The sequence below is a fragment of the Electrophorus electricus genome, unplaced genomic scaffold (assembly GCF_041902795.1).
Source record: "Electrophorus electricus isolate QZ-2024a unplaced genomic scaffold, ASM4190279v1 Scaffold78, whole genome shotgun sequence".
Classification (NCBI taxonomy): Eukaryota; Metazoa; Chordata; class Actinopteri; order Gymnotiformes; family Gymnotidae; genus Electrophorus; species Electrophorus electricus.
The window spans coordinates 2451-22211 of NW_027658795.1; the positions used below are offsets into that span (position 1 = coordinate 2451).

The window sequence follows — 19761 nt, forward strand, 5'->3', positions numbered from 1 at the left end:
AACTGTGTATATTCAACATGAAGCTATTCATATAAAGTTTGAAGTTTGGTTTATTTGTCACATACATTTATTTGTCACTTTCATTTTTAGGCTGTAAAATGAAAGATCCTTGCTCACAATTATGTATATATATATATATATATAAACTCCCTATTCAATGGGAAGAAACCAGTTCATGTCATAGTGAATTGCTGGTTCTGTAATCAAAACACTGAGGTTCCATATGGGAACAGAAACTGCTGGGACTGTCCATTCTGTGTGCAGTACAATGGCTTCTAAGAGGTATTGCTGTATTTGAGACATGGTGAGGACATATTTTATTGAAAGTCTTCAAATGATGCACCCTTAACTGAACCATTTTATGTTGTTGCTGCTGTTAAAAAAAATGCAGAATGGTGATTATAACGAACCGATCCTTGCACAATATATGGAGCACCTCAACCATGGGGTATCAGCTGGTGTCCCTGTGCTTGATGCATCCAAGACTCAACCAGACACTGAAGATCAAGCAGCTGGCTTCCTTCACTCCCAGAAAGGAAGTAGGTTTTCCATTTGAACTGTTGCCTTCTTAGTTAAAACATATGCAGGGTTGATTGCAGTGCCAGAGTTGTGAAACTATGCAAGGTAATGCATGTCCAGTGCTGGAATTAAGATCATAGCTGTAAATAGTCTCTGACTTGAGCAGAGATTGTGAGTGGGTCTTCAAGGGCAAACAGGATCTGATGGCCCACATGTAGTTTGATATTATTCCTAAATAACTAAGTTGACTAAGTTTACATGGCTATTTGAAAGAAGCTGATCATGTAAGCAGCAAAGACAGAATATCATTCTCTGACTAAGGATTTAGTTGACTCATGTTTAGCCCAACTAAACAGTGGTCCTGGCTGATTTTAGTTGGACAATTGAGCCACTGACTCATGCACAGAGTTCTCTGAGTATTTTGCAGTTTCTTACTGTACTGAGTTCTTACTGAGTATAACAACAACTTTGATGCATTTGTTTTCTTTTCACTGAACAAAGCCTTCAACCTTGACTGTGGTGACATGAATTCCAGATCTGCAGAGTGTTTTTTTTCAGTAATGCATCTTTTGCCCGTGCATTTTGATTGCAGTGTTAGGAGGTCATAACTGCTGATCAGAACTTTGGACAAGAGGGCTCATCCTCATGGCTCACTGACTTTCATGTACAACAACAAACAATCTTTTCTTATTTATTTTTTTCCAGTTGTAACAAACCGTTCTGCTGTTTTTTAACTTCTGTCAAATTTATAATGGTTGTACAGGACAATTACGATGGAAATTGAGGTGTACAAGCGCCACCTTGAACAGACCTATGAGTTGTGCGTGCCTGTCAGACCGCTGAGCAGTATGACATCCAGCACCAGAACCGACAGCTGCGGGCCCTGCTTTTCAACCACCAGCTCAGATGCAGCCAAGATGCGGACAAAGCATTCATTAAGGTGAGTAATTATTGTCAATGGTTGTCTTAGAATGGTGCTGAAGTGCTTAAGATACTTTTTGGCGATTCCATAGCCAAGAATTCTCAAGGTCACAACAAGCTGCATTCTTGTTGGGTGTGAATGACAGTTGCTCCTTCCCGGTTGATACAAAGTGACGATAGAAAAAAAGGCGTACACGGAACTGGTAGTGAACACTGTCCTTCAAGTGCATATAAGTGCATACAGTGTTTGAGCCTGCAATCCAGTTCATTACCCTGTCCAACAGGCTCCCAGGTTCCCCTCCACATCTTCCTTGTCAGAGATGAAAATTGATATTAAAAAAATGGGGAACAGTTGAAATGACTGAGCCAATACACTGCACATTTCACCTTGAATACTTTTGGTTACTTTTTTGTTCTTGGCTACCATGCTTTTTTAGGGATTGATTATCTCAAACATTGATTTATCTAAAATAAGCAAAGACCTGTTCTCTCTTGCTGCATTTTGCGGGGTGTTTTGTTTTTTTGTTTTTTTTCCAAATGAAGCTGTTGTTTTCGTTTTTGGTGGGTTTCATACTATCCACACCAGCTTCCAGGTTTCTGTCCTTTTACATACCAAGCAATCAGCTTCCTTTCTCTTTGCTACAGAGCACCTCTTTTCTGTCCACACCTGCTTGGCTGGTAGCTCTCAGAAGCCTTGCCTTCCTCACCTGTGCTTTTCTGGTTGCGGTGGCCATATGTGGGTCTGGATGTGACTCTGGAGACACATCCTCTCTCCACAACAGCCCGCACACTCTCAGCGGGGGAATCATCCCACCCAAAGAAGCCCACCAAAGTGACATTGAAGCCAAAGCAAAGAGCATCACCAAAACTATGCAAATGTGGAATGACCTGGTGGGTATTCTGCCAGAGAGAGGCAATAGAGAATATCAAGCTGATCTGGTAGTCTGGAAGCAACCACCAGATGGCTGTTGCTTCTGTTGGCCTTTTGACTTCCATCAACATCTACTCAGGCAGTAAAAAGAAATGGTGTACTGGGAGGTAGCAAATCTTGCTAATCAGTACTTGTTTTTGGCCTGTGAAAATACAAACAAACAATACACATATTCAAACACTTCTAAACTACAATTGCTTATCAGGATTTACACAGGCTTATGTTCTTAATACCTCTTTGCTTACAACTTCATCAAAGCGGTTTTGTTCTACAGTGTGTGCAAAGTCTACTTTCCCACACAGTTCACATCAGTCTTGGTTCGTCCTGCTGGTTCTTCATATCTGTGAATGTGAAAAATCTAACTTTTTTGCTTGGCTTCAAGCAGTGATCCTTTGATTGCATCAATCATGATTCATTTAGGATTACAACCAAGTGGTTCAATATCCAGCCAGAGGTGTACTCAAGTGAGGTAATAAAATGAAATTATTAATGTAATAATATGATGGCAGGAATTGTAAAAGACCAAATTAGGCTTCGGAAGTAAGCAGGAAGTGAGAATGACCAAATATGGCCTCTGTGGCAAGTGCGGGATTGAGGCCAGGATACCACCTAAAGATACAATTTTAATAAAAAATGGTTTTGTAACTTGATGAAAATGTATAAAGATTGAACCCACCTGAGACTGTTAGACATTCTGTGGACAATACCTCATCTGTATGCAACATTGAGCTCAGAATAAAGATGGCACCGGCTATTCTCTTCAATTAATTACTGCGTCTATATCTTTATTTTCTATTTAAAGTGTACTTGAGAAAAGGACTGGAATGTGGGAAAAATCTAGGAACCACACAAGAATGTCTGGAGGTAAAAATTCAAGGCTGCATAGCTGTACCTTAATGTGAGAGATCCTCCATTTCAGAGTCTGCTGTATGAGAGTCCTGTGCCTTTTTTCTCTAGCTTGGAATAGGACAGTTGCTTCTGCTTCTTAAGGTTTTCAATCAACAAGGACGGTGGCTCCACCTGCAATGAACCATGAGCTTGTTATATTGAACTGCACAAGACAGTAAATTAACTCTTGTATTCATTCTGTATGAAGTGCACCTCACTTGAGATGTCAGCCAAAGTTTAGCAGTAAATATGCTTATCTGCAGTTAAGTGTGTTGCTATTGATAGACATCTTCAGCTAAAAATAAGTCTTCCTTGACCCTACTACACCAAGCCCAAATACAACACAGACATGCATGTGCTGTAGTTGGCTTCAAAACATTCAGTGAACTTGTCAGCAACATGGTCCAGATTCCTGCAGCATGTGACATGCATCTGCACGCATCCTGCCCCCACAGTCTCTGCCTGGCTCCCCCCACTCTCCTCCACCCCCAGTTTGCTCTCTCGTACTGCCCACCAGCAGCTAATGTCTGCCGCCGCAGCGCAGCACCTCCCACTGTATGCTGCATGCTCCTCTGTGTGCCTGTGGTAAAACCTCGCCAAGTTTAGTGTTCTAGCCACTGCACTCCCCTCCCCAACTCACACATCAATCTCAGAGGCAGATGGATTCCTGCCTCCCAGCCGCATCCCAACTTTTTGACCTGTACACATACTTGGATAAATGTTCTCTGTGAATACAAAACAGCAACATTTGTCTAGTGTACCGGAGACCTCTTGGAAGTTTTGTAGACAGATGAGGCCGGGCTGTGCTAGCTGATAGAGACGATATTTGAGCTTGAATCTGACTAGCACATGCACAGAAGCATAGGGTATTATGAAGGCTCTGCATGATATCGTGACCCAAGGTTGAGCTTACAGTTGGTGGCCATATTGCCTCATATCAAGGGCAGTGTACGTTGGAAGACCATAGCAGAGACGTGTGACCGAACTATGTGCACGAGTGCCGCATTCCTTGTTTTCTCCCATTTTTGAGTGAAGCTAATTGATAGTGCCATCTGCCATCTCCTTTTAGAAAGCCAGTGCAGTGCCTTGGCTGTTGATGAGTTGTTTTGTCAAAGGAAAGAATTGAAAATGTGAGCGGTGATCTCCATGTAATACTTAGGCTTTAATGCCCTTTACCACTCATTCAGTGCTTGTCTGAGTTTGTTTTCAGTGTTAGTGTGATTTTATTTAGGTGAAATTTGTTTTCAGTCTATCTGCAGTAGTGCACTTAAAGGGCCAGGAAGGTTAGTGGAACACATTTGCTCTGCCTCTGACCTCACAATTCCACTGTAACAACAGTGTTCAATTCCGTCATTTAAAAAAAATCAAAACTTGGTTTGGTTTAAATTTGTTTAAAGATTTGTTTAAATTGTGTGTGCCAGTGTATGTGAGCGTGTTACAGTCTCTCTGACCCTCCACACCCATTAGTGCGTTCTTCCACTAGCTTCTCTCTCGTTCCTGCTTCAATATTCAAGGGAGGATTGAGATCCATTCAGGTAATTTTGCAGTCTTCAAAAAATGCATTGAAAGACATTCCAGTAGCTCAGTGGTGCACCTGCGCTCCACTCTGCTCCCCAGTTCGGAGGATGCCAGCACCTCTGTTTAGTCTTTTATGTTTAGTCTTTTTTAGTCTGTTTCTCTTTATTTACTTTGGACTCCAGTGCTTTTTAATAATCTGTTTTGGACATGGTATGGCTGCTCCATTACCCAGGAGCCCATACAAAGGTTCATTTCTGCCTGCCTGCATAACTGCTGGAGGGAGGATTTTATGTCCAGAAAATGTTAAGATGGCAACAGCTCGGTGGGAGACAGTATGTGAGAATCACCTCTTAGGCTCATTTTACTGTTTCTCATGTAGAAGGAATTCCCTCACTATGTTCCCATTCTGAGCATCAAAGCCAACTGGGATGGGGGTTTGTCACATTCTGAATTCTAGCTCATGTCATATTTTGTCAGCATTGGCTTTGATAGACTCAGGTTATCAGTACAAATTTACATTCAAGATTAGTTGTCTTTTACATATATATCCCCTCTCCTGCAATCATGGCTAATTAGCTGCATCCGTCATTGTAATTGTTTAATTTTTCATGCTAGTTCATTCACCCTTGTATTAGTGCCATGCATGTGAAACAGACTCTTAAAAGGTTTTCTTTTTGTATCTTGCATGCCTAGCATAATAGGACATTCAAAATCCCTTGAAAATATTAAACTTTTTTTTTTTATGTATATATCTCCTCAACATTCCCAGTACAACTGCTGTAGAGTCCACGACTCAACTCTTGACTAAAGTCTTCACTCCGAGCGTCTGAGCCGGCTGCTGCGGCATACGCCACGCTGCTCTGTGACCCTCACTCTCCACTCCTCTCCTCTCCCAGCTTTTCCAGATCCCTCAGATGCAGACAGCCCAGCCTGCCATTCCAAGTAACAGCCCTTCCATTCGACCCGTGTCCAGCCAGCCCATCATGATGTTCCTGACGCCCATGCCCTTCACCTCATCCCAGACCACCCAGTACTACGTACTCCAGTATTACGTGCCCCAGGTACCCAGAGCAGAGAAAAGCGCCTGTGCAAATATGTACACAGTGTAGCAAATGGGTTGAAAATCTGTCTATAAACAGGTTGGCCAGCAATAAATAAACTGCTCCTAAAATGTGTAGATAAAAATATGTTTTATCTTGGAAGCAGAAATGAGAAGTTCTAGTTTAGTTTTTTTTTCAGTGTAAAAACTAAATGTTTTTGTATTTTTTGTTTGTTTACTGCTTCGAATATCTCTTTTAGGAGTGTCCTATATGAATGGCCATGTCTGGTGCTAGGCCCTTTACCTCTGCTGTTCTGTTTCATTCTCAGTATCGCCACAGTGGCCTTCCCTACGTGGGACATCCCCAGCAGTACTCCGTCCAGCCCACAGGACCCAGTACATTCTACCCTGGGCTCTTTCCTGCAGAGTGCCCACTAGCATATGGTGAGTTTGGACTTCCCTTTCTCTACCCCCACCTGGGAAACACACATGCGTGCTCTCACCGATAAAGAGACCTTTCTTCTGGGTATTCCCGCTGGCTGAAACTGTTTTTTCTTTTGCTCTCTTACTGAAACAAGTGCTTTTTTTGGTCACCACTAGTGGCAGGGCCTTCATACTATCCTGGCCAGACCATATACACCAAATCTGTGCATACAGCTCAGCAGCCTCCACCCACTAAGAGGGTAAAGAAAACAGTGAGTATTCCCCATGCCTCAGAGGTGAAATTAATTTAATTGTAGCTTGACTTAATAGATGCAATAACTTGCTGTTCGCTAAGATCCGTATCCGAGACCCTAACCAGGATGGCAAGGATATCACAGAGGAGATCATGTCAGGAGTAGGCATTAGCCAGAACACAAGCCCACCAGTGGGACGTCCCTGCACTACCCTTACTGCTCCACAGGTAAGCCATTCAGTCCCACAGCCCGAGCCCCTGATCGGCTGCAGACTGCTGCTTCGCGTGATCCACTCCACAGGTCAAAGTACTCTCTCATCTAGTCCTCCCTCATAATGAGCTCTGAGCTGATTGTTTGGTTGTTTGGCTGGCTTTCATTGTCTTGTCCTGTTAAAAGCATCATACAATCAGCAACAAAATCTGATGGTGTAGTTTGATTTCCGGCCATTCTCTCTTCCTTCTTCAGTGATTCGGTCGCACCGTTGACCCTCCTCCATCATATTTGACTTGTTCCAGTAGCTTGTGTGATTGTGGCTGTTCTGATTTCAGAAGGCTTCTCAGATGTGTTTTGATGTTCCGACTTGCCGTGCCTATTCTTTCGTCTGCCTCCATCTTAGTTCTCCCTCACAGCCACTCGAATCCTCCTGATCTTCCCTCGTGTTCCCTCTACACAGACAGCCCACATAAAGGCCCTGTAAGAAGGATTCAGCCAAACCCTGAGCACCTCAGCTCCTCTGAGGAAAGGCCTCTCTGTAAAGGGAACACTCACTACTGCGCTGTTGCACTTACTTTGTGTCCTCTTTCCCTAAATGTTAACAGTGTTCCTCTTTCCTCTCTTTCTCTATTTCTCCTGCCCATTTATTTAAGCACCCCATGCTTGTCTGCTGTCTCTTGCTGTCTTTGTGTCTTCACCCTCCACACACACACACATTTTGTGCCTTTGCAGCTGGATCTTTTGCCCTCTTGTGCTTTCTCATTTCCTCTCTCTCTCTCTCTTTGCCTCTTGCTCTACTCACTTCTCTAATTATGCTGTGCTGTGCTGTGCTGTGCTGTGCTCACCCCCCCACCCTCGTTGCCATTCCCCTTCTTCTGCATGTGTGTGCAGTATCTCTCTCTCTCTCTCCATCTTTTCTGTCTTTTGCTAGTTTTTATGTCCACACCCTCATTATCCTCACATTTTATACCTCAAATCCCAGCAGCTGAACAGCCAGGTAGCAGAGCAGGGGAATGTCAGTGTCGGCCTGGCCCTGGAGGCCCACTGTCTGGCGAAGGTTGCAAGTCCAGCAGCCGGAGAGGCGGTTGCCTCAGGCACGCTGATGCCCTCATTGCCTTCCAGCACTGCTGCTCCTTCAGGCCTCACTCTCCCAGGCCAGGCTGTTATAGAGGCAGTCCAGGCCTGTGGAGCCTCCACTGGGGCAGAGCTGAAAGAGACTGGGAAGGATCCAGAGGTCTTGCTGGAGGATAAAGTGGGGCCCATCTTACAGTCCAAGCTTAGGCAAAGCTTGAGTCAAGGTAAATAACCACATGCATGACATGCTATGTTAGGACACTAAAAAGACACCAGACTGATTTGTTATGTTTTACAGCTATTAGTTTATCCAACACCTGGAAGAAGCCAAAAGAGGACACTCCTGTGGGGCAGGCCCAGTGTCCTGACAGAGAGGTGATTCCTCTCTCCAGGTGCTCACTGTACCCCTGTCTGCATGCAGAGCCAGAGCTGAAGGATGGGAAGAGGCAGTATGATAGAGACTTCCTGTTGGCCTTCCAGTTCATGCCTGCCTGCATGCAGAAGCCAGAGGGGCTTCCTCCCATCTCTGATGTGGTACTGGACAAGGTTAGCCTGCTAAAACATTGGCCTTAGGGGACCTTTAAAACCATTCCATGGAGAGGGGCTGATGGACTTCGACTTGACTCTGTTGTTTTCTAGATCAAACAAAACAAGCTGCCCCTGCAGCAGGTGGACCCTCGCCTTATCGCCAGAGACCCAGGCTTCAACCCAGCCTCTGCAGACTTCAGCAGGGCAATTCCTGGAGGCAGGGGTGCACCGGTGGGTCTCTCCGCTCGTCCCTTCTCTTCTGTCACAAATTAATGAGCGCCTGGTCATCTTATGTGACCGAGGTCTTTGTGACATTGTTACCGCCCATAATAAAGAGCACCCATTCGTTGCTTCAGCTGCTCAGTGTAGGCCCGAGACAGCTGTCTCCCCGCAAGATCATCACCAACGTGTCCATGAACGACGAGGTGCAGCTGAAGAAGGCCGAGAATGCCTGGAAACCTGGCAGGAAAAGGGAGAACACCTAGAACCCCGAGACCCAGAAAACTCAGGTCAGCACCTCACTCCACCATGCCCTGTTTTCAGATTTCAGAGTCACAGCCTGTTATGGTTGGCTTGAAAGCTACTTAATTTTTTTTGCGATATGCTCTTCAAGAATTGGATATTTAAATTATAGAGTCGTTGTTTAATTGGGTGGGTGTGTGGGGAGTGTGCACGAATGTAGCTATGCAGGGGGACATTGGTTTCTAGTGTAAACAGGGGGTGTGATGATACTGAGGGCCAGATCTTGTGTGCTTGTTGTTCCTTTTGTTGATTGTGGTGTTGATTTTGGTGAGAGAGTATTGTAGATTATTGAAGTGAGGTGTTCAGACTTGAGTTAAAAAAGAGTAGTTTTGTTTTTGATGCATGCATAAAACTTTTGCCATTGCAATTCAGTAGTAAGTTTCTCTAGTGAGTAATGGTGCTTTCTTGTTTGTCAGTTCAGAAGTATGGTTTTCTTGGATTAATGGTGTATGCTTTGGAGGCCCTCTCTGTCCCAGTGATTGCTGATGTGTCTCCTAGCAGACACTGCTGGAGATGAGGACCGAAGGATATTTAGAGAGTGTGATAAAAGGTTGGCAGCTTCCTGCCAAAAATGTTTTATGGGTGTACTGTGCCATATGGCATGCATAGTTATCTACGGTGTTATGTGTGAACAGTAGTGTATTCTGTGGATGATCTTGTATATATTATAGGTTAGCGGCCAGTGGTTGTGTTTAAAATATTCTTGCAAATTTGTGCGCAATTCAGCATTGGGAGAGATTGACAGATCTTCATTGCATTGTCTGGTCGGTAGGGTTATTATTGGATCAGATTTGGTTATTATGTATATATTATTTTGTTTGTAGGAGTTATATGTTGATTAAATCTGAAATTCTTGTAGGTAGTTCTAATGGGTTTTCTTTTAATTTGAATTTGGAGCACATGAGGGGTTTTAGTTGATAAGATTTGCTAAACTGTTTGCTGCCGGTGCTACGCTTCTCGGAAAGTGTGATTGATGTATGATGCCTTTATCGGTCTATATAGTAAAGCTGAGTGATTTTTGTTCATGACAAAGTTCCAAATGGCAGAGTAAATATTTGGTGAAAGTGAGGAGTTAGTCATTATGTGGAAGAACTGCTGAATTTAACAAAAGATTGGGTTCTTTGTAATGGAAAGCTTAGTTGGTAGTCTGTTTTCCTCTCCAGGAGCTTTTCCAGAAGGTGCGCAGTATCTTGAACAAACTGACACCACAGATGTTTAACCAGCTGATGAAGCAGGTGATGGACCTCACCATCGACACGGAGGAGCGCCTCAAAGGCGTGGTTGACCTGGTTTTTGAAAAAGCCATCGATGAGCCCAGCTTCTCTATGGCCTATGGCAATATGTGCAGCTGCCTGGCTATGGTGAGTAACATGTTCCCATACATTGCTGCTGAAGTTCCATACAAAAGCAAATGCCACACAGAAGTGAACTCTGTTTGAACCACTCTAAACAGACATGGAGCTTTAATCAGCTTCTATTTAGTAACAGAACTCTCAACACTATCTTATACCCAAGTGTTTCTCCTACATGTCTTTCCTGTGTAGTTAAAAGTGCCCATGGCAGACAAGCCCACCAGCACTGTGAGTTTCCAAAAGCTGCTGCTGAACCGCTGTCAGAAGGAGTTTGAGAAGGACAAGGTCAACGATGATGTTTTGGAGAAGCTGCGGCACCAGCTGGAAGCGGCCACTTCAGTAAGCAGCACTCCTGTCTAGTTTACCCGACTCACCAACCCACAGATCAGGAGAAAGGGGACTGAAATCGGCAGCAGTGCTGGGAGGCGGCCAGGTCGTTATCGGGGCCAAACGTGTTGTTTCTTGCTTTTGTCTTTGTTCTGGTTACTCCTCGCAAGGCCAGCGAGCGGGAGAGGCTGGAGGAGGATCTGGAGGAGGCGAAGGACAAGGCCCACAGGAGGTCCATCGGCAACATCAAGTTCATCGGGGAGCTGTTCAAGCTGCGCATGTTGTCGGAGGCCATCATGCACGACTGCGTGGTCAAATTATTCATGAACCACAACGAGGAGAGCCTGGAGCATCTGTGCCACTTCCTGACAGCCATCGGCAAAGACCTGGACTTGGAGAAGGCCAGGGTAAGCAGGCCGCGGGCCTGGTCTGGATTGATTTAATATTCTCAGCAGATGCTCAGCACTTGCATCGGATTATCTTTAATATGTCATGTAAAGGTTTACGGTGCATGTGTAGATGAGTGCTAGTCTGCAGTGCAGCGTCTGTGCACATTTTTCCGGATTTTGTCCATGATGTGTTTTTCACAGCAAGTACTTTACACAACAAAACTGAATGAAGATGTTTTGAATATTGTATCTTGACTGTCCATTTTGTCTCTGGTAGGAACAACAGTTGTAATGTTGACAGTTCAGTCACCACCTAGTGTGACAGTTATTTGTGTTTCATTTTCCTGGTCTTTTTTATTGTATATTTTTTTCTCCATGCACGCTTTTAACCAAAAAACAAGCATGTTGAAATGTTGTCTATAAAAGTTTTGCTGTCAGCGTTTTCTGTTGCTTGCCTGTTGCCTGCACTCTGACTACAGGGTAGCCAACTAATTAGGATCATCATCTATAGTGCGACTAGCATGCTGCGCTGATATCAGTGTATTATTAGGCCTTGGCAATGATTTTAAAAGTGTCCAAGTTCATGTTGTTTAGTGAAGTTGTCAGTGTGGTTGTTAGCTCTGCTCCTACTGCAGCTGACAAAATGAAAGGCTTTTATTCAGGACTGGTCAGCTGTTAGAAGGTTTTGCTCTCACAGCCTCCTCCACGTTTGCCGCCTCCTGCTGCTGCACCCTGGATTCCCCAAAGCCAAGTGCAGCTGATGACAGCACAGCTACACCCACAGTGGCAGTGAACTGCTTTACAGCACTGACCAACGTGCAAGGCAGCAGGGTTTACATAAGAGTCATAAACGTCTTGCGACATGAGTTCAGCTGAGAGCACACCTGATCGAATCGAAAGGGGTAGAATACCTGAAATTTTTCTACGTTTCTCTTACACACTCTCTCTCTCTCTCTCTCTCTCTCTCTCTCTCAGCCAAAAATGGATCACTACTTTAAATATATAGAAAAGACAGTGAAGGAGAGGAGGGGTTCCTCACGCATTCGGTTCCTGCTCCAGGACGTCATCCACCTGCGACTGGTTAGAGACTCTGCCTGTGTTTGTGTTTGCCATTCCAGCGCATGGTGATGCAAAAGTATGCATCTGCTGATTTTGCTTTTCTAGCATAACTGGGTGTCGCAGCGAGTTGACCACGGGCCCAAGACCATTGAACAGATCCATCAGTAGGCCAAACTTGAGGAGCAGAGGAAGGTGCACCAGCAGCTGCTGTCCAAACACAACAAGAGGCAAAGGTGTGGCCCTCAAATCCGTGACAGCCTTTTTCACCTGGCTGTGTGAGGCCGAGGACAAGTCCAAGGACAATTGACAATTGCTAAAAGACAATATAATAATTCAAAACAATAATAAAACTGTGTGACAAAGAAACAAACGTTCTGACTCTAATGTATTTTTGTTTTTTCCTTTATGAACTGCAGACAAAACTATATTTAACATTTGCAGATGTTCAAAACAAAAGGCAGAGGTGAATATAGAAATAGTATTATTTATTTTTATGTCATTCTTCCTTGGCTTCTCCTTAATTCGAATAGGCTCTGCCCACTAGATTTCACTTTTTTTGTTTGTTTGGGTTTTTCCTAGGATTTTCACACCAATCTGAGTGAAATTGGTGTCAAAATATTTGCAAGAGTCTGAATCTCAATAATTATTTAAACAAAAACCTGACATAAAAATACAGCTGTCCTATTGCAAAGTAATATTAGTAGTACAAAGTAGTAGTACAAAGGTTAGGCTTTAACCTTAACTTTAACTAGCTGTAACTCCTGAACGACATGTTCAGATTTCATGAAATTTAAAAGACTTATACCATTGTTGACTTTGAGGTAGCTTACCAAATGTAGCAGTTTTGTCAATATGGGGCATATAATAATATGCAAATAACTGTTTCTCAACAACTGCTCTTCTGATCAAGATGAAATTTTGCATACTGCTTCTGTAAGCAAGCTGGAGGATTGCTAAGGCTGAGTCAAACATTGGCTAATGTTTTTCAGGTAATTGGCTAATCATTTTTCAGTGGGCTTCAAAGGATGTAATGTAATTTAGTAAGAACTGGCTTCAGTGGACTGCTACATTACTTTGAATTTAAATATCCTACTGCTTTTTATGTTGCTGATGAACTGTAACACACTAGTCGTAGGACCTTTCTCCAATCTTCACAAATTTGGTATCAAAATATTGATGAGACTGAAACATGTTGATATTTGTATGGAGTATGGCCCCTACATACCTATCAATCCTTCCAAGGTGTACCGATTCATTCAAAACAGCAGAAAAAAAAATTAAGACTTCTTTGAGTAATTCTTATGAAACTTGACATGAGTATTGATTTATGGACTTTAAGCTAGCATGGCAATTATAGGACATTTTTGCCAACAGAGCCCCTCTGACATATGAAAAGGTATTTAAAAAAAAAAAAAGAGTCAATCCCATTGTGTACCAGTTGTGCATGAGAAATGCAGTTTATACAGTGCAATACTTTGTGACTATTCCATAAAAAAGTTCAATACGTTTCGTAAACCTTTTTTTAGCCTGATTTTTGATACCTAAATTAGTTGGGCAAATGCACCTTTCAAACAAGTCAGTGACCTTTTGATCTAGAGATACCTTTTAAATGTAAAAAATGCAGATCTTCTTGTAAATAATTATCAAAAATATGTGTATTTAACTATCAATCCCCAAGAGCAGGATTTTTATTAATAGGCTAAAACTTAGCCATAGAGTGTTAGATTATCACCAAACTTCAATGGTGTATATGAACATACTGTGAATGCAAGTACATTTGGGGTGAACTGACCTTCTGGGGGAACTATATTTCTTAGTCATGTCGAATCAGAAAAAAATATTTGTATAAAGCAATTCAGCAGAGAAAATTGAGAGATTGGTTTCAAAATACAACATTCCTGGAAACAAAACCTCAAAACCAACCACAAAGGCTGGTGAACTTAATATGGGATGTCATCAGAAACCAAGTTGTGCAGATGTGATAAAATGATTGGACCCCTTAATTGCCACCTGCAGCTATAATAAATGTAATTCTAATGTATGTCATGAATTCCCTAGATGAAGGAAGTTAGACATTTCAATAGCAACACACCTCCCTTGATGGAATGACTGGGTACAGAAACTAGTTGACCAGAAAGGCCAGAAAAATAGCACAACCACAGCCTTCAAACCAGACAACAAACCTGCTTAATGCTGACAAAGTTTTATTTTTTTTCAAATACAAAATACAGACTCACTCTCAATAAATAACCATTTGATGAACTAATGCAGACTAAAAATTAAGACAGTGACAAAAGCTTTACTGTAGTTACTAAGCATTTAGGTTTGGGTGTTTTTAGGACTTGGTGGGATGGTTACGAGAAAATATTGGCATATTAGATAAGCAGAAAAATACTATGGATGGGTTCAACACATGATGTGCGTATTCGTTTGACTTTGGATCTATTGGATCATGCCAATAACTGTTGAAAAGAAAAATGACCACCTGAATGTTAAAACATATAATGGAAATAAATGTCTTATGCAATACGAGAATTATGGAAATCGGGTCAGCTTTGGAATAGAGAGGAGCGTTAGGCACATACTAATAATATTAATACATTTTCAGAGACACTCAATATCCATCCTGCCAAGGACAGGCAGTGATCAGTGAACCAGGCAGCCAGTAAGAGAAATAAAATCACCAAGAAAGTCAGGCTTTTTGCTGTTTGTTTTCAAAAAAATGTCCTTGACAGAACACAAGATATGACTGAATGAGCAAAGTTACATTTATATAGAGCCTTTCAAAGAACATACAATGCTTTCCAATGAACACACACAGCTTCTACATTCAGTCACATGCCGAATATTGTGTTAAATTGTTAGTCAGTGGCTTACTGCAGGGTGACTGTGTGTAAAATGGGGAAGAGTAGCCCCACTCCAGCCTCCTCTATCTCACAGTGAGCTGTGTGTGTGTGTGTGTGTGTGTGTGTGTGTGTGTGTGTGTGTGTGTGTGTGTGTGTGTGTGTGTGTGTGTATGTATGTATGTATGTATGTATGTATGTGTGTGTGAGCTCTCTGGTTGACCATGGAGATGACTGTGCAGTCCTCATTGCTCAGAGTCAGAGTGTGTGTCTGTGTGTTTGCTGTCAGGTCCAGAGCAGAGCTGCAGGAGAAGTCCAGTCTGTGCTGCAGAGCAGAGAGCAGATCTGTTGCTGCTGCCCCCTGCTGGAGGTCAGAGACACTGTAGCAGTGGAGCAGTCTCAGCAGCAGCCTGTCAACACTGAGAAAACAACACACACACACACACACACACACACACACACACACACACACACAGTGGCAGGGCAGTTAATTTCAGATGAATATAAATATTTCACCTGAATTTACCAATTACCATGGACTGTAATATGTTGATTACCTGACACAGGAGTCTCAATAAAACCTAAACAATGCTGGCACAAAATAACATCTTGGAAACTTTCCAAAACACACATAAATGTATATATAAGTGTATGTAAATGTATATAAGTTTTTATACCATGCCCAGTTTCCTGCTTATTTTCAGCCACTTTTTGGTAACTGCATTTATATTATGTCAAATGAGATTTTAATGCTTTAATTTCTGTGTATTAAGAAATGGTCAATTTATGTTATTTATCCTCATATGGAAAGATTTGCTTCCATATTTTCCATATTTCAAATTTTGTGGGAAAAAGATGTCTGGAGATTTTACACTCTCTTATAGATTGCAAGTTATAGGACAGTGCCAGACCTGTGAAACAGTGCCACTTCATCCAGTGTTTAGATGATGTTTGATGCTTAGACCTCATTAGTCATATGCTAATAGTAACTTTGATACAATCTTCAATACAGTGTTGAATCAATGTGCTTTGCAATAGTGAGCTTTGATGCCTCAGTATCTAACATCCCATCACTACATTGGAGTTCTACCATATGTATTCTTGCTCTGCCTGTTCGTTTTCCATATTGTTCTCCATTCCCGTGTTCTTAATATCTGTGTTATCTTACTTTTACCTCTATGTTTTCTTCTTCCTGGTTAGCCTCACTTTGTTTTTTGTTTTTCATGTATTCTGGTAACCTGCTCTTGGATAATGTTTCTGCTCCTCCTAATAAACAAAGTTCGACAACACGCTTGTGTCTTGCCCTGCCTGTCTCAGCATTACAGCTAATCTAAAGGTCAAAGGATAAACTTCACTGGCAGATACACCTATTTTTAAGCATTACCACGTATGTACACAGTTTTCTAATTACATTTACATATTAACAAATGAGCAGGCATCTAGTTTCTGGACATCTGAATATTTTCAAAAATTAGATTCTTTAAAAGGTGGGTTTAAGTGATACAGCACTACAAAAAGCATGCCAACCATAGGCAACAAGCAATCCTTGAATTAGAATAACTTAATATTTCTGTATGTGGGCAAAATAATAATATGATTCATAGTCGACATTATATTTAGGCTCCATGCATGTAAATATATCTTTTATTTAAAAATGAACACATTGTCTTTTTTCACCACTAGTCACTTTGAAACCATTTAAGCCCACTAGACTCCATTTAAGATGACCTTAGAGTGTTTTAATGAGGAGTTCCTTCAAGTACAAACTTGCATCAGTTTTCACTGTACTGGCTGCAAGTAAGAAATTATGATATGCAAAATAAATGCTGTTTGATGGAATAAATGAATAACAAATATGAAGTTACAATGTGATCATAAAATGGCTTAGGCTAATGTGTCCATGTGTTCTTACAATCCTGGCAGGTCATGTGTGACTGGGGTTGGAGCTTCACTGAAACAGATGTTTTACATCTTGTTCTGGATTATAATCTGGCTAGTGGAATTCAGAGCCCTTTCCCCAATGGGAGAAAATCATTTTATTGTTTTATGAGATCATCCTGAGCAGACCATTCACAAATCAGAACAGTTTCCTGTGGCTACAGTGAGGACCTCAGCTGATACTGGAATATTCACCCACTGCTTTGATATGCTTATCTCACAGATTTCACAACAAAACCCCAGAATATCTACAATGTAGATGAGACAGGATTTGTCACTAGTCCATGACAAATCCTGTAAGATTATGTACCAGACTACAGGTGGAAGTGGGAGGGAACAGATAACCGTCCACATCACTGGGAATGTTGTTGGGCAGATTCATCATCTACAAAGGGAAACGGTTGTACAATTCTTGGTGTCAAGGAGGTCCAGACCGCAACCCCATTTTTGTAACAGAACATGGATGGTTGGACAAATCTCTACCTTAAACTATTCACTCAGATCTCAAACTGAACATTTCTCAGGGTTTTAATATTTGATGGTTAAACCTCGCATGTGACTCTGGGACTGGGGGACTAGGGGGCTTCTTAACATTTTTTCTACTCCTGAACCTCTTACTGAATAAATATTGGGCGGTTAATTCTTTCAAAATTATACATTTTTAATATTTTGTCAATAAATCATGACATGATCTTACTTGGAACACTTAAATGGACTTAAATGGTCTAACTGTACCTATTAAGCTGATGCCAGACTTTTCACTTATTTAATAAAATATCTTTATTTATATTATAAAACAGACATGAACTAATAAGCACATTTTGAAATGAGAAATTAGACGTTCATATTTAAATCAATTCAAAATCTATGAAAAATGCCTGGAAAATGATTTTGTCAGGTTTATTGCATAAAGGAAAAGAGTAAAGTTATGTTAATATGGAAAGGACATGAAATTCTATACTACACAGCTATTTCTGAAAGAAAGACTTAATTCCTTTAAATCCTTTCCATACAATCGTAATACGAAATCTCTTCTTCTCACATTTTCTTGCTTCCGTGGCTCCATTTGCTTCTTTCGTTGTCTGCTCTATGTCTTTTTGCTGACGTTTCAGTTTCTTCTTCTCATGTGTGTTCTCATGTGTCTCCTTGAACAGCTTCTCCTGTGCATTTGGTGCTGCCCTCACATCTGAGTGAAAGTACAGGGGAGGCAGTAGTGGACGGCAAGGCCTGTAGGGTCTGGATGATGGGGCTTCTTGGAGCCAGTGGGGCTCACCAGGTGCAAATCTGGTAGGCTGTCTGAGGGAGAGTGAGGGAAACCTGTTGTCTCGTGGTTTGGGAGACTCCAGGGGGAAACTGGGCCTTGGGCTTTCCAACTGTGAAAAAAGCATTTAATTTAGCATCACTATTAAATACATGCATGTGCACACACTTTGATATACTATCAAAAATATAATATAAGTTAGACTGTGATATTGTAGTGTCATAGGCAATCCATTTGTTGATTTGCCCTAACACATTTATGCTCACTATTTACCTGGATTTTAATTATAGTTCCTTATTTCAATCTAAAATCATCTCCTGTGTATAGCAGAACATTGCTTCGTTGGATGTGCACTGCAGTGTAACTAAGTCTTTCACTTTTCCTACTTTCTCAAGCTGTGCTCTCAGCCTTCTCAGTTCAGCTTTGATCTCCACATTCTCCCTCTGCAGTTCTCGCACTGCTAGCTCGAGGTCTAGACCTCCAAGACACCGCCCCACACGTGCAGCCTTCCGTCGGTTGTCCTCCCTTGTCTTCCTCCGACATTCACCCAGGGTCTCTTCCTCCTCCACCTTATGGTTTCCCATTTGAAACATGCAGAGACATATGACCCAGCAATGTGTATTCGGTCCCTAGAGATCTTCGGCCATCAAAGATTCTATATATATATTTTTCAATCTGAGATGCTGCAGAGCCTCATTCTAATCCCTAACAGGCAATCTCTATCTAAAAAGGGCCTCATATCAAAATTTAAAGTGGTGTGTTAGTTGTAACAGTCGCCAGCTGTGTTGATAACTCACTCTACGATGCGCTGACACGGTGGAATCTTCCAGCTGCTTACCGTCCTCCTACAAAACAGAAACCAGCTTAAAACACTGATATCCAGCTCAACAGGAGGATGTCTTACAATGTAGGTCGGAGAATTGTGTGAATTGCTGCAACTAACTTCAAAAGGATGAACGCTGTTCTGCCAAAAATGCATCTCACTTTTGTAATCTTATCTTTTTGAAATGTTTGTACTACTGCTTGTCTTCTGTTTATTCTGACTAGCAGTTGCTATCACACCACGCGACTAGAATGTTATACGTATGACGCCGCATGGTTACAGAATTCAAAAGATTACAGCTCGGACGATATTGAACGCGCGTTAAAATACGCTCATGAATGAGTTTAACAGACACCTGTTCATTTCAACACAATGGGAGAAATTACTCTGCTCACAAAGCTCAGTAACGCGTTAGAGGAAAATTCGCTGCTGCTCTTTAAAACACTGAGCGTTTTTCTTAAAACACATAAAAGGTGCAAGATCACGCGTTGTCGTGTGAGCACCTCAGTCGTAAAAAGGGCTGAGTTGTCATGAATGCGTTATGATCAGGAGTAGTCGGCCGTACTGCTGCGACTTCCGGTCAAATCGATTGTCCTCTAAAGAATCAGCGCAGTACTAGTTTTGGTAATAGCAGCATCTATGGACATAAACGGCGGCGAAACGGATGGTTTCTTTCTCGTCAACTTTATAGTCCATTACACTTGCTCCTATAGATCGGGATAAAATCTCCATACCAAAACCTCTGTGCATTGGCATGATGAAAATTTAGAGCACGCAAATCCTTCACTTCTGAAACAGCAGAAATTATGTAATTTTACACAGATTGAAAAAAAACCCTCAACGCTAAAGACTGCTGTTGACGGAGTTTTAATGTAAATATAGTAGTTTGGGGAAGTGTAACGATGAGCAGTGTGTGGAAAAGAGTGAGATTTATTAGGG

The 19761-nt window shown here is 41.9% G+C and overlaps 2 long non-coding RNA genes and 1 pseudogene across 2 annotated transcripts; all 3 read left to right on the forward strand.

The window, feature by feature from the left end:
• Positions 1-260: 260 nt before the first annotated feature.
• On the forward strand, positions 261-6225 carry LOC145656548 (uncharacterized). Its single transcript, XR_014122185.1, has 5 exons — positions 261-539; positions 1112-1183; positions 1283-1459; positions 5674-5838; positions 6146-6225. It is a non-coding gene; the product is annotated as an uncharacterized LOC145656548 (long non-coding RNA).
• A 237-nt stretch (positions 6226-6462) lies between these two features.
• LOC145656549 (uncharacterized) lies at positions 6463-7789 on the forward strand. Its single transcript, XR_014122186.1, has 3 exons — positions 6463-6511; positions 6595-6720; positions 7689-7789. It is a non-coding gene; the product is annotated as an uncharacterized LOC145656549 (long non-coding RNA).
• Positions 7790-7808: 19 nt separating this feature from the next.
• Positions 7809-12236, forward strand: LOC145643322 (eukaryotic translation initiation factor 4 gamma 3-like; annotated as a pseudogene).
• Positions 12237-19761: the final 7525 nt, after the last annotated feature.